This window comes from Tinamus guttatus, unplaced genomic scaffold (assembly GCF_059628265.1).
Source record: "Tinamus guttatus ecotype Peru unplaced genomic scaffold, ASM5962826v1 Tinamus_guttatus_pri_ptg000246l, whole genome shotgun sequence".
In the NCBI taxonomy this organism is placed as follows: Eukaryota; Metazoa; Chordata; class Aves; order Tinamiformes; family Tinamidae; genus Tinamus; species Tinamus guttatus.
In genome coordinates this window covers 2,319,676-2,331,384 of record NW_028288780.1, presented here as the reverse complement: position 1 = coordinate 2,331,384, position 11,709 = coordinate 2,319,676, and the positions used below count along the sequence as shown (strand labels likewise).

The window sequence follows — 11,709 nt, the reverse complement described above, 5'->3', positions numbered from 1 at the left end:
CTCACTACTTCAACTACATGCATTTCTTTGTTAAACATTGGGAGGAATTGCTACCTCTAGGGAAATGTATAACCTTACACTTCTCACCTACAATGTGTGATTTTATGTTCTGAGTATTTCGATATGCCTTGTTGTTTATAGTATTACTTGCATGCAAGGTAACATAGGATGTAAGATAATACAGACAGTCTTTTAAAATACAAATGGCCAAATTCAGTGGGATTATTTGCAGAAAAAAGGTTCTACTCAAAGAGGAAAAGGTAGCCAAATTTGACTCTAGGATAATAGATGCAATATAGCAGTGGTTTTATTAAATTTATATATAATTCTCTGCATTTGTGTTGGCAATATCACAGTGATAAATTACAGCTCCTGTAACAAAGTCAATTTATCTTGCATCTTTGACTACTTTCACCTGCTGTCTGCTTACTAGTCCGTGTCCCATGAGAATATATTCAATAAGCCCAGTCTCTAAACATCTCATGAGAGCTATTGTTTGTTCGGTGTTCGCATTATTTCCAGCTAACTTGTTATCACCTACTTGCAGGTAACATAATCCTTTGAATGAGTAAGCTATAATAATAATAAACAAACACATTTTAAAATAAATATCGCCTATTTTTGACCAGTTTTTGAAATTAGTAGATATAAGAACTCTGAGTAATTTCTGAAAGTAACAAGAAAACTACTGAAGAGTATCTGTGAGTCCTGACTACAAGCTCTCATGCCATATTATCAGAATAAGGTTAAACTCAATTGATACATTGGTGAGTCAGAGATCATTATCAGGAAAGTTTAAATAGTGACCTTCTCAACTATTCCTGAAAGTTCTCGTTCTTTCATGGTGCAAAAATGGCCTGTTTTTGTGTACTGAGCACCTTCCAAAGTCAAAGTTCAGAGGAGGACAAAAGTGGAATGAAGTTTAGTCAAGAATCTACCCCCCAAAAAAAGGAAAAAAGAAAAAATATACAGATTCAGGAACTGAACTTTGGTTTATTAGATGAAGTCTTTAAAGATGAGATATTAAAGCATCTGCGAGAGCTTTTGATTCTTTTTTTTTATTAGATTGAAATATGTTGCTAAGAATCTTGTGAGAAAAGAAATCTCAGGTTAATCACTTGGTAAAACGAGCTGTTTGGTACTGTGTGGTGACTTCAGAGCGCAGTCTGCCTTCTAATTTTAAAGATGGCACTTGACGAGTTGCAACTGAATACAATAACATTCAGTTACAGCTGAAAATTTGCTCCCCAGCTGAGAGCTACCCGATCCCTCTGTATAAACCTCCACTGTTAAGAAAGCAACTCCCATCCTTTCAGTAATCTCTCTCTCGCTAGAACAGTCCTCTGATGCTCAGTATTGATGGAGCTAAATTGCCAGCAGGGGAGAAACTGGTACAAGGTGCTGCAGTAGCTGCAACATAGTTAAAGCTTTCATTACAAGCCTAATTTTCTTCCCAAGCTGCTTCTAAAAGGCCTATTAAAAGTTGTTTCAGCTTCAAACTTGGCATGTGTGGTCTCTGACTAGCAGAATAGAAGTATGGGTGATTGAATAACTAGGTGTCAATCAGCCTAGTACTACTTACCTCCACAGTTTCACTGCCAAACAAGTGTATCAGAAAACCTAAGTGATATTTATTAGAAAGTGCTTGGTGAGACATTCACTGAAGTAAAGTTGAGCTGCTGGAAGGCAAATTTTTTAAATTAGCATGTCAGATAAAAGCCTGCTGGTGAAGGAATAAGAATTCTGATATTGGCAATTCTTACAAGTTTTTTCCCATCCTGCCGTGAGTTTCAGGATCTGCCTGTGATTCACACAAAGGTGAAATAGCCAGAGTAGGAGGCACGGCAGAGAGTAGCTTTGATATGCTGGTTCTATTTCTAAATTTCTTAAAAGAGACTTTGTACATTCCCAAAGGCTTCTGCAGTGCTGTGCGATCAAGGTGTCCAGATGCCTTGCAAGAAACATTTTTTTTCAGAAAGAACAAAAGTCTTCCCTTGGACTTTGCTTCCTACTAGGGCGATGTGCTGGGAAGCATCAGTGTGCCGAGGCTGAGATGTGCATCAAAACTTTGGGCTTAAGGAGATGAAGATTAGCAGAAAAGTAGTGTGAACCTGCAATGCTAGCCTCCATTTTCCTCGTGCTAGTGAGTGGTACTTCTGAACCTCTTTGCTCTTTTCTTGCTGCCTCCTGAAGGCCTCTGTCCAAATTACTGCTGTTGTAAGTTTTGTCTCTATACACACTTTCCCAACCTCACAATGGGAAGCAGGGAGGACAGGAAGGGGGGGAAAAAAAAGCCAATAAAATGATTGCCTCTTCAGGACTGCAAGATTTCTGTTTTGAGAGAAATTCGCAGAAATGCTCCCTTGGAGAGATTTCCAGACCAGGCATAAAAAGAGGAACAAGAAATTATGGACTTAGCCTTGCAAATGAATGATACTCAATTCTTGTTTTCAAATAGCAATCAGACATATGTTTAAAGCCTGTTACAGTCCTTGACAAATTTGTTTAAACTCAAATGATTTGTATTTGGTATTTCAACATTTAATTTCAGAACTATATGCAGAGAAGTCTTCTAGTGGGTCAGTCTGCCAAATAAGGTCTGAATTACTATACGAGTAAATGCGAGTTTGTCCTTTCTTTTGTCTATTACATTTTTAGACAGCCCTGGGATCTACTGTCTGACCTTCCATTTTTAATTATGAGCTTAATTAGCAGTGACTTAACTTCCATCTTCATTTATTGTTAACAAGCAGACTACACACAGTTCAGTAGCTGCATAGATACTCTGAAACTCAAGGTTAGGGGAGCTTGTCTGATAAGAAGTAAGAATTGTGCAGAAAAAAGGACATTAGAAATGTAGGGTATTTGCAAATTCAGGTGAGTTTAAGTTTAAATTTTTATCACATTTTTAAGCTTTTGCAAATGCTATGGATGTTTAAAAGCATCTGTATACATGTACTTGGTAAACACATCTGTACACATAGCTTGAATAGGAAAGAATGATATATATATATACATCTGATGTTTTGTGATGTGAGAGTTCTTTATCTGCATTTTAATTCCCAAATTTTCAGTGTTTTTGGCCACAGCTGAAGATTTACTGCAGGTTAGTCAAGGTGGCAGTCTGGCACTTGGAAGGCTTGGGTCCCGGTTCTCTATCCTAGGGGTTATTTGATCTTTGCAAGCTTAGCCTCCTATCTGTATCTATTCCCTTTTTGTGTAGTGGAGTAACAATGTTTTCATCACTTATATGGCATGTTGTCAGTTTAGCTGCTTTAAAGATGATGCCCAGAAACCACCATATTACAATAGCTCTGCAGGTGTCAAAAAAGATGGATTTTATAGGTTGCATACAAAATAGAGTTAATCTCAAAATATTTTAAAAGAAAATGTGGAAAGTATTTTGAAGATGTCGACTAGAGGGAGATGAACAAAGGTTTCATCTGCTATAGTTAAGTGGATTTGATAAGATTTGTTAGCAAGAAACTCACAGTAATCTCTCTGCATTTGTAGTGATTTTTCCTTGGAATTTCTTGTGCTTGAAAGCAGCCTTCCTGTTGTTAATATCATACATGGCTTTCTGAATATTTTACTGGATTTTTTTTTTTATAATTTTGTTATGTTTAACTAGCACAGTGTTCTCTAAGTCTTTGTGCATCACCTCAGGCACCCTGGCAGGATGCATGTATGAATGAGCATGATAAAAAATAATTATTGTTTAGGGCCTGTGAGCAAAAGTTTCAATCATTAAGTAACTAAATTAAGTACACCCATAAAAACGAAGTGTAAAAAAGAGTAGAAGATGGAAGTGAGTGAGCAGGAGCGAAAACAGCAAAGTTTTTCTTTTTACAGAATATCCCCTTTTGAAAGTGCACAGAAGAAATGACGAGATAAACGCTCTGCAGCCCGTGCAGCAGGGCACTGGCTGTTTTGCCTTCACACACTGTTCAAGAGAAGATGCTGCAATCGAGCCAGCACTAGATTTCCCATCCATAATCTTTCCAGGTCCTTGTCATTGATGCTGTGACCCACTGGGTGCTCTGGGAAACCCAGGCCTTAGCAAAGTCTGCAGTTTTTTAGAAAGCTCTCTGAAAAGCTGGCATATATCGTTCAACTGTAGCTTAAAAAGGATCCTAATTACTCCTCTAATTGAGCAAGCAGCAACCATACAAGTGCAAATATTTCCCAAGGCTATTTTTCTGAAGGAAAATGAGAAATCACATCTGAAAATTAAGATTGTATTACATTCCTCCCGTTGGTATTGTAAAAATGTGGCATGTATTGAAGATAGATGGAAATGCAATCCATACTCAACTCTACTTTTGCAACGCCTATAGTAGGGCATATCTTCATTTGCTTGTATTATTGGGAAGTTCTGTGACTGAAGTAGGTTGAGACATCAACATTCAGATGCACGTACAGTTTAGAGAAGTAAATGATACGGATATGACGTTAGCAAAACCTACCATCTGTGCAGGTAATAACATAGTTTTCTTGCTTTGGGAGGGTGAAAACCTAGCAAGAACAGCAACTCTTATGACAGCTTATGAACATTTACATGGATTTGTTCAAATCTGAAAATCTGATACCCAGTCTCTTCTCTTCTCATCTAGGTTGAGTTACCATAAAAGTCATATTTTCCTGTGTTAATATGTTATTCACTGGCTAACCTTAGAGTAGCTGTATGCATTCTGCATACTTTAAATCTCCTTAGCCCCTGACTTCAACCTTATTTGTTAAAATGTGTAATTTCTTTATAATTACAAGTGCGATATCTATGGCTTATTTTGGTTTTCCTGTCTGTCTCTTAAGGGATAAACAACGCAAATGAGAATAGCAGAATGATTTTGCTTAATAGGATATTTATATTTCTTTTGTTTTGCTCTAAAGATACTGATATATGCCTTTCATTAACTGATAATAAAATCTAATATAACAGGATATTAAAAAGTCAAAATACTGATTACTACAACAAATCAGAGAGAGATGTCCTTAAAGCTTCAAACCTCTCCCAGCTGTAAAGATGAGCAGAACCCATCATTTTTAAGGGCAAAATCACGAGTAAGAAGAGAAATTTTGTGGTGAATTCTGTTTTGGAAGTGCATTCTGGGTGAGGAATGACCACTAAAGTAGGCTGGCCACTGGCATGGAGTGCTTGTGTTTCACTGTTGCAGGAGTGCTGTAATTTTTTTTCCACTGTGGAAAATACCAGCTAGATATTTATTTGACTTCCACTGCAAAATTACCTAATGCTTCTAAAATGTTAATATATAATTCTGTATGTTTGCCTGTTGGCTGCATGTGCTGTTCTTTCAGACAGCAGATCTTTGACATGCCTCTACTGCATATATATGTAACTTCATGAAAAGATATGTAAGCGAAGACCCTCAGAGGGAGGAGTCTGACAGAATCTGGAAGGAAAATCAATATTTCCATGATATATCCTAGTGAAAGAAGTACCCATAAAAAAAAAGAAAAGGAAGACAATTACTGTGAACTAACCTGTATTTTTTTATCACTTTTCTTTGATGTTCACAGTCGTTATAACAGCAAGCTCTGTTAGAGTCATCTGTGCTCTTCTGATTTGGGGTAGTACAGCACACGTTTTTGCATGGATTTCTGGATCATTAAGAGCAGAAAGGTTTCTCTCAGAGTGTCCCCAGCCACAACAGGCAAGTGAGATGGGTTTGCAGAAGTACCAAAAATTAATAAGTATTTTATCCTAGCAAGTTACTTCCTGTTCCCTACAACATAGTGACATAAAATTAAAATAGGTGCAGCTGCTTAAAGAAGACAGTGCTTTATCTGATTTTTTTACTTGCTGTCAACTCGGACAGAACATAATGAGCTTCGTACTCTGATAATCTGTTACGTATTTTGGAAAACACTGCACTTGTTCATGGCTTAAAAAAAAATTCTCATCTTGCACGAGTCTTCATGGACATCTCCACGTGAGCAGTGGTTCCCTCAGTGTCAGGCTACAATCTTTCAGCACCAGAATTTCTCACTCATCTAACAGGGAAAGTATTTCTGTCACCTTTTCTTTGTTACTGTGTTTTCAACAGCAGTAAGACTGACTGTGAGCATAACAACTTGCACTGAATTATTTTTCTTAAGGTTATTTTGAATGGGTGGAGGAAAAGGGAAAGAAGGTAGGTGGGCTCAGTGCAATGTCATGTATTTCCATTGATGCAATTAGCCCTAACTCAGGAAACCAAACTTTGCATGGAAATGACTGGGGTATAGGCATGTGTCTCTTTGCTAACTGTGATAGAAGCATTAACTTCTGTCAGTAGATGAAGCAAACATCTTTATACTATAACATATTAAATCATAAGTGTTAGATTACTGTTGTAGGGGGGATTTATTTTTGACTTTCTGATTTTTCTGGCATGTATTTATACTACTCTGTAAAATGGTGAAGTGGTTGTATTATTCCTTTATAGAAATACTTTAATAAAAGTTATTCTTTTGGGTTTCCAGGCTCTGAAAGAGCTTTTACTGACATTATAACAGTTTCTTATCATTTCTTCTTATATTTCCTTCGCATTAAGGTAGTTTGCATCTGTGTCTTTGATATGGTCTCTTTCAGGAATCACCAACTCTCCTGTAGTCTTTTATCCTTCAAATCATTTTCCCAAGAGACCTTGTCCTCTAGTTCCCTAAGTCTGTTGAAGTTTGCTCTTTGAAATTTTGAATTCTGACTCTTGCTTTTCATTAGGATAGAGAGCTCCATCATCTTGAAAACAGTTTTTCATCTGATTACTTCCCTCTAACATTTTAATTCACATCTAAAATGGCCATTTTCCTTATAAATGCCTCTAGAAGACTGTTCTTTCTCACATTAATTAACCCTTAGATGGTATATAAGATAGGCATTTCAAATGAAACTTGTTCTGATGCTTTTTGAAATGTTTACAGACTGTCCTGCTATGATTACTTTTCCTCTTTAAAGAAGGATGCTCTAAAAAATTGAATCTCCTTTTAAGCACTTCTAGAAACTGTAACTGAAGATATAGATAGACAGATATATAGAGAGATGAGGGTTATGGCTGGTTTGGGGAAAAAGGAGTTGGGGGCATTTAATTTCGCTGGAAGCTAAGATGCTGCCATTTATCACCATCAGTGCTTTCCTATTAGTTGCTATGTTGCAAAGGACTTTCTAGAAGGAAAGAAAACTTTTCTGGAAAGAGTTGTCTGTTACTAGGGGAAAGATTACATATGTTCTTTCCACTTCCTAGGCTTATCTGCCTTATTGAGCAATGTTCTCGTTTGCTGCATTCATGCCCCTGTATAATATAATACAGAAACAGTCCCAGGCTCATCTGAAGATGAAGGAGAGAATTGTGTTGCCTTAGAAAAATTATTTTGATACAGCTGCCAAAGTTCCATTAAAAGAAATGTAATCACATGATAAAGTTGTTTGTTCTAAAACATTAAAATCAACCTTTGAAAATAAGACCTTGATTTTATTCAGTTGTTTTATGAATAGTTATATCTATCTAAATAAGAAAGGAGAACCAGTCCAAATAGCATGGATGTTAACAATTATTTTTCTTTTATATGGTGATGACGCAGTTTGCAAGCTAATATTTCAAGGTGTGCGATTAGGCTACCCAACAAATTAATTAATCTCAACATAAGGAACGTATTGTTGGTTTTGCTGTAGTGCTGTGTTTCTAATATGAAGACTATGCAGAAGAATATGTAGGTAAGACTCATTTTCAGGGTAAGGGGGGCAGACAGAACTGTAAATTCTCTTTTGTGTTGCCTTCTGTTGACTTGTCCATGAGGTAGGGTGAGAAGTACCCCACATACCCCGCGCTTGCCACATGGGTCCTCAGAGAATCAGGCAAGTGGGCCCCCAACCCTTGAAAGATGCACGTGTAATGTGTGCACTTTAGACATCAGTAGCTTTATGTGCTTTCAGCACGGATAAAGAGCCCTGTTTTGATTTCCCAAGAGTACCTAGCACATGTTCTAGCAATCAAGATGCATCTTTAGTCCCCTTCTATTTTCTTTTCTTCTTTCTGTTGACACTGTTGGCTCCTGCTGTATTCCCTCTAGTAAGAAAGGTCATGAAACTGTTTTCCAGCACTGCTTTCTACCTCTGGCAGATCTGAGCAGTGTGAATCCGTCCTGTCCGTCCATCATGGCTATGAGATTGCTGTCACTGACACGGGCACCGCTCCCGAGTGTTTCACCTTTCCTTTCAGCAGGCATCTTCTGCGGTGTGTGGCAATTCCTGATAAATCAAAAATTAACAAGAAGTTGGATAGGACCTTTCTTTGTGCTGGGATTTCATGGACTTTAATGGAACTACTCATAGTATGATGATATCCTAACAGTCTTGCTATAAAGTACCACTCACCATGTGTAAGAGCTTTATAATCCAGCACTAAGATGCCAAGCTTACCCATTCTCCACTCTATTTAATTAAAAAGCTACTCTTTGTCATCTGAGTGCAAAACAGAATGGTAGCAGCATTAGTATTTATAATACCAGTTGAGAAGGAAGAAAGCAATTTCTTCCCTCTTGATCTTAATCATTAATCTTCATTAGGATTTTTAGCTTCTGAATATGACTGGTAGAAGACATCAGTGTTGCAAACAATCTAAAGTGCATCTGCATAAATGATAGAAGTAGTTTGTTATTTTCATTGTAGGTAAAAGCATGTGTCAGTCGCCAGATGTGCTTGATTGAGACAGTATGATTTTCATGCCAACTTTATGATATGTTTGATTTAGGTGAAGTGACTTAAACCTGCTGTTGGGACTGAGTTGTTGTTAAACACCAGCTGCAGTTTTTATTTTAATTAATATTGTAAGGAACAGAATACCTTAGTTCAATTAACATGTTAACCCTTTAGGGTATTCAAAGAAAGATTACAATGGCATCGTGATTTAGAAATAAATCAGAAGAATATTCTAAGATAGCCCAAAGAAATGCATTTCTTTCCTGAAATACATTACATGCTCTAGAGATGTTCTCACTTTCTTTTTCATGCTACGTTATCTGCATTTAAAGTTGCTCCTTGCAGTCAAGCGGTGTGTGTAGTGTGAGTAAAAGACCCAGGCTAACCAAGAATTTTTAGTAGGACCAGGTCTTCTAGGTTTGCAGGGTGAGCAGCAGCTATTCATAGCTGCTCTAGATCCAATTTCAGACTTTGAAATTCAGGCTTTGAAGTGAATCTGTGAATATCTTACAAATGTGCTGTTGTGACAAAACTTTCCTTAATTAATTTTGAAAATCTGCCCAGTGAATTAGGACTTTAAATGTAGATTTGGATGTACAAACTAAAGTTCTGGCTTTTGAAAACCTGAGCTTGCATCTTTAATTATTCTGGCTATCTATCTGTTTCTTTCTACTGGTAATTTGCAAACACAGTGGGCATGCTTGGATGGATAATATCTTAAGGATAATGCAAAGAATGATATCTTAATTAGAATTACAAGGGAGAAATAGGGTGGTGAAGAGAGGTCTTGTAAATGCCCCCTGTAAATACAAAGCAAAGACTGTTCTCTGATAGTCTCATATGGGGTCATACATACCCAGCCATGAGAGTAGCTTGAGTCAGAGATCTCAGACTGTTAGGCAGCCGTGAAGCCAGCTTTGAGGTACGAGGTCTCAGACTTTCATGGGTACCGCTGTTCATGGGGCTACTTGTCATGCTATGGTTTGATTGATTGTTTGTTTTTTGTCTGTGATCTAAGTGATTTAGAAATCTTTTGCTTTTATTGCCTGGAAGACCTTTGGATAAGAGAGGATTTGGAAGAATACTTAAAAACGCTAGTCTCCTGGCAATCAGGAGATGTTTAGCTTATTGCTAGCAACGTAACAGGTTTTTCTGTGCACTGCGCTGGAACAGAGCCAGAGTCTGAGCTCTGAGCGAAGGACTAAGATCCGGTGACAAGTCAAGTTACGCTCCTGCGGATGGTTCCAGATGACCGCGCTTGCCGAGGTGCTCCCGAGGGCATCTCGTAGGAAAAGCAATGGATAGGAATAACCAGGGGCCTAATTTTGTTTACAGAAAAACCTGTTTTACTGATGATGATGAGAATCCACTTTGACTTTATAATCCAAGGTTAAGTCTTAGCCAGAGAAACTGTAAAATCTTCTTTTGAAAATGAGCATATTTCCTAAATAAAACCTGCAGGCTTTCTTTTGGTCCTAAAACTCTTTGGAGCGTGGGGCAGCCTAATGGCAGGTGCCATTACAGTGCTGTTAAGTGATAATGTAATGAGGCCTGTCCATAGCGCTGGATGTTTCAGGGGAAGAGCAGGGGCCTAGGTGAGCTCATGGTTCCTACTTGCTACTTGCTGGTTATTCCTAGCCAGCCCTATTTACATGACATTTTATTTTTAGGAAATAACAGTCCATCCCCAGACTTAACACACTTTCCCTAAAATGACGCACGCTAAAGTGCTTTGTGGTCATCCTTGCTTGCTTTCAGTGTACTAGAAGCAAGCTTAGCCTCCAGCACAAAAGCCGTTGCTTCTGACACAAAAAGGAAATTTGGATTTTTTTGTTTGTTCAACTTCTGCAGTAATGCTGCAGACTGCACTGAGGTTTGTGAAGCAAAAGTGAGATTTCATATGATGGCGCAGAGCAGATTTCTGCTTCGTCTCAGGCTCTCAGAAAGTATGCAAAGCCTGCAAATGTTTTGCTGATACAGTGTGTGTAGCTAGTAGCAAGTAATAAACTACTACTAAAACCGTAAATAAGAGCGTATGTCATTTATTAATTGTTTGGCTGCAGCTTGTTCTTCAGTGGCTCGACATACTGTTTGTTGTTCTATTCTTTTAGGGCTTAATCCTGCAGTTGCTCTGCAGGAATAAAGTCCCAGTGAAATCACTCAGCCTGCATCAAATTCTTTGCTGCATTGAGAACTTAGAAAGCAGCTTAGTTTCATTTCATTTCTTTTTTTTTTTTTTCTTTTTTTCCCCCTGTCTTGTTGAATACAGGAGCTGAGAGTGGTGGAGATTGTTTCAAAATAATTTAGTAATTATAGAGGCTGCAAAATTTCTGTGCTTTTGATGTATTGTGTAAATACTATATTGGATGTTTTGTTTTATCTTTCCATCTTTTATTCTTTTGTCCATGATCCTGCCTGTCTATGATCTTCAGCATCTATCTTGGTGAGTGGGATTGGCCTCCCCGTCAGGTACAAGCCCCTCTGGGACTGCAGGAGGGAGACGGTCCTGATCCCATGGCAGAAGGGCAACAAACCTGCCTCCAGGTGGGCATGGGGCATGCAGCAATGCTTCCCTCTTCTGGCAGGAATATAGCTGGCTTTGCTTTCTTTCCCTCTGCAGAGCCACAGCTGATCATTATATTTTGCTTTTTGTTGTACCTGAAATAGAGCGGTCGGTCCCAGCCTGGGCTGGGGCTCGAGAAGCTGGCAGCAGGAACCATTCTCATCCCAGAAACAGTTCCTGTGATCAGCAGCTGCTGCAGCACCACTCACTACCTGCTGAGGGGCTCGCTCAAGTATTTGCTTTCGCTGTAGTGCAAGCATGCGGTTGGCATGGCAGTGTGTTTTATGACACATGCCAGTCACATTTTTAATCTCACTGGAGGAAGGTCCCTGCTTCTCTGAAATCACACGCAGAGCTGCTGCTTTCTGCAGCTGACGGCAAGCGTGTGCTCAGCCACGGCTCCTTCTCTGCAACGGTCAGGAGCTGCCTAGTCCTGGCGTGAGCGGTGCCG

General features: G+C 38.6%; 1 protein-coding gene across 1 annotated transcript in view; it reads left to right on the top strand.

Annotated features, from left to right (window-relative positions):
- GRID1 (glutamate ionotropic receptor delta type subunit 1) overlaps window positions 1-11,709 on the top strand; it is a 437,352-nt gene that overhangs the window by 389,414 nt on the left and 36,229 nt on the right.